Below are 3,256 nucleotides of genomic sequence, written 5' to 3' on the forward strand. Positions count from 1 at the left end.
CCTGGCCAGTCACATCAGGGATGTGAATCCAGAAGACACCAGTCACCATCAGGGAGTAGTACTGCATCTGTCCTTGGGCCTGGAAGTGCCAGTGATACTCCTGGCAGAACCAGTTGCAATGTCCCTGCCGGGAGACGGTGAACCATAAATCCTGCCATGTGTGGTCGATGGCTGTACAACATAGTTCTGTGTCGGGCATCCACATCACTTGATGGTGTGCAGACAAACACTCACACATACCTATCACAGGCCAGTCACCACCAGATATGCACAGCTCCTCTGCATGGCCCAGTTGAACATCACCCCTCCAGAAACACATACACCTGATGTCAGCCATATGACCCAGCGTAGGCCTCTGGCAATCCAACACCACATCATGTGCATTTGATGATACTTGTGCCTCAACCCTGTTATCCCATCAATGCACAGACATGCTCATATGGGTCTGTGCACAGGGTAGCTATAGTACAGTGTAGCAATGTCATGCTGTGTAAGGTGCTGTCTGCAGGCAGTAGTTATGGGTACACATCGAGGTGTATGTACCTTGTTAGCCATGATGCACTACTGCTGTAGTACTGCTGACTGACTGTAGTGTCATGTACTGTAGTCTGGTAATGTTCCAGGTGTCTGTGTGTCTGCAGTCTGTGGGCCTGCTGACAGTAGCAATGCTGAGTAAGCTGGAGTGGAAATGCAGTGACCTTGTTATGCCCATGGTACAGTTGTATATGGACATGTTTACCAGGTGTTTTTACATGCAGCATTTTATGAGAGGCAATTGTGGCAGACAGTGTGACCTTGCATACATATCCTTGACACAGCCAGCTAGCTTTCATACATGTCACCTAGGTGTTCTGTAGGATTACAGGCTCACACATTTAGAGGAGGTTACTTGAGTACTGGCACTAGGTCCCTCACAAGCTTAGCCATTACTTTAACTGCGACAGATTCAGTGATCAGCAACTGTTGCCCCTGTCATTTCTGTCACATTAACTCAGCCATCATGCATTTCATGAAGGTATGTCTGGTACTGTAAAGGACAGGTTTGGGGTATGTATTCCTGAAACAGTTCAGACTGTGTTAGTCTAAACTGACAATCACCAACATGTGTGTCTACTATCCATATGCATGTCTGGCATCTTGTGCTGGTTGTGCACACATAGTCATAGTCCTGTACATGGGGCAGCTGATGAAGGGATGAGCACAGCCCCTACCTGCACAGTCTTATGCTGGGGACTAGGTACATAACACAGAAAGCACAGCAGTACTGTAGTGTGGCAGTGTCTGCACTACTATTGAAGTGGGTGACAATTGCAGGGGCTGTCTGGATTGACAATAGTGGGTTCAGAGGCCCTTAACATGTTAGAGCCATCTGACACACACACACACACACACACACACACACACACACACACACACACACACACACACACACACACACATGTACACCACTGCATGGGGACATGCATTGAGACACACATGCACATGGAGCTGGAACTTATCAGAGTGGATGACCTACCCATCTATTAATGTTCATTACACAGTGGTATGACCATTGCATCATGGTGGCTTGGTGTTAGAAACTGTGCAACTGTGCTTGTACCGTGGATGACAACTGTATGGGCTGACAGTAGGTTGGCAATGGGGGAGTTCACAGGGTGGAAGAGGCACACAAAATTATATAGCCATCACATACGCACATAGAAGACAGCCACAGGGGCTGTGCATAGAGAAACACATGCACAGTTCCCAATAGACATATTAGTAACCCTAAGTATCCATTAGTATGTACTATACTACTGAGTACACATGACATGCTCCACATAGATTATATGCCAGGGACATAACACACAACCCCTTACAAGAGGTAGTCTTGCAAATGCCTTCATGGATGTTGGGATAACCCACCAGACATAGCAATTGGTCTCATCTACTTCTCCTACAAACCTTCACAAGTGATAGAGTGACAGACTTTGTATCAGCATGATGTGTCAGTCAGGTACAATGTCTGATGTGGGCATGTGTGTCAGTATGGTAACTGTGACATAGTTGGCAATGATATCACAGGTATGCCCATTGTCAAGGGACACAGACCACATATAGGTTGCAAACATGTGGATATCCCATGCACATCCATACAGATGACTGGTATGGACTGTATAGTGTTACATGGTGCATGTGAGGCAGATGCCATTAAAAGGGTCTTTAAATTAATGTAATGGGTAGGGGGTCAACAGGACTTAAAATGATATAACCTACACACACACAACAGCCGCAAGGGATATGCTTTACACACACTAGCCTGGCTAGCTCAGTTGGTAGAGCATGAGACTCTTAATCTCAGGGTCGTGGGTTCGAGCCCCCCGTTGGGCGACTGTATTTTGCGCTCAGGTCACTCCAAGGCAAGTACAAATATGACTCCGTCATTGTCCATGCTGGTGTGAATGACCTGAGACGTACCTCACTGGACTACATGAAAAGAGACATAGAGGAGCTCTCTGAGCATGTAGCCCAGGCCGGTATGACCCTGACCTTGAGTAGCATCTTACCCTCACCAAGAATGATGCCACAATATGAAGACAAGATGATCAATTTCAACAATTGGCTTAAGTGTTGGTGTCATTCAAAGGGGATCCAATGCCTGTCAGCCTGTGATGACATGCTCGACAAGCCACGATGCTTCGCTAGGGACAGCTTGCACCTGTCACCCCTGGGCTTTCGGATATTGGCAAAGGCTCTTGCTACCCCATAGTGCCTTTTTTAGGCAAGGCTCAAAAGACAAACCCACCTCCATAGGTATCACAAGGGATAAGAAACTAAGAGTAATGCTACTCAACGCCAGAAGTCTAAACCTCAAGATGCACGCACTCGAAACTCTCCTTAGCATGGAGAACATCGATATCTGTGCAGTAACAAAAACCTGGTTCAAGGCTCCCGAGAGCACCCCAGCACTACCAGGTTATACGTCATACCATGTTTTTCACCCCCAAAACTTGGACCGAACCACAAAAGGAGGGGGAGTATCAATATTCGTCAAAGATACCCACACCTCCAGGTTGGTGGCACAGAACGAAGCATCAGAGACTATTCATGTGCAACTAACTGTGGGTAAAACTGCCTTCCAGTTTATAGCCTGCTACAGACCACCCTCCCAAACACAGGAACCCCACTTGGCCTTCCTGAGAATACTGGAAAATATGAAGGTCTCTCCAAACACCATTATATTGGGCGACTTCAACTACCCAAACATAGACTGGGA

The 3,256-nt window shown here is 47.0% G+C and overlaps 1 non-coding gene across 1 annotated transcript; it reads left to right on the forward strand.

The window, feature by feature from the left end:
* Positions 1–2,297: 2,297 nt before the first annotated feature.
* Positions 2,298–2,370, forward strand: TRNAK-CUU. The gene has a single exon. It is a non-coding gene; the product is annotated as a tRNA-Lys (tRNA).
* The last annotated feature ends 886 nt before the right edge of the window (positions 2,371–3,256 follow it).

Source organism: Protopterus annectens, chromosome 2.part0 (genome assembly GCF_019279795.1).
Source record: "Protopterus annectens isolate FY-2018-M chromosome 2.part0, PAN1.0, whole genome shotgun sequence".
Lineage (NCBI taxonomy): Eukaryota > Metazoa > Chordata > Ceratodontiformes > Protopteridae > Protopterus > Protopterus annectens.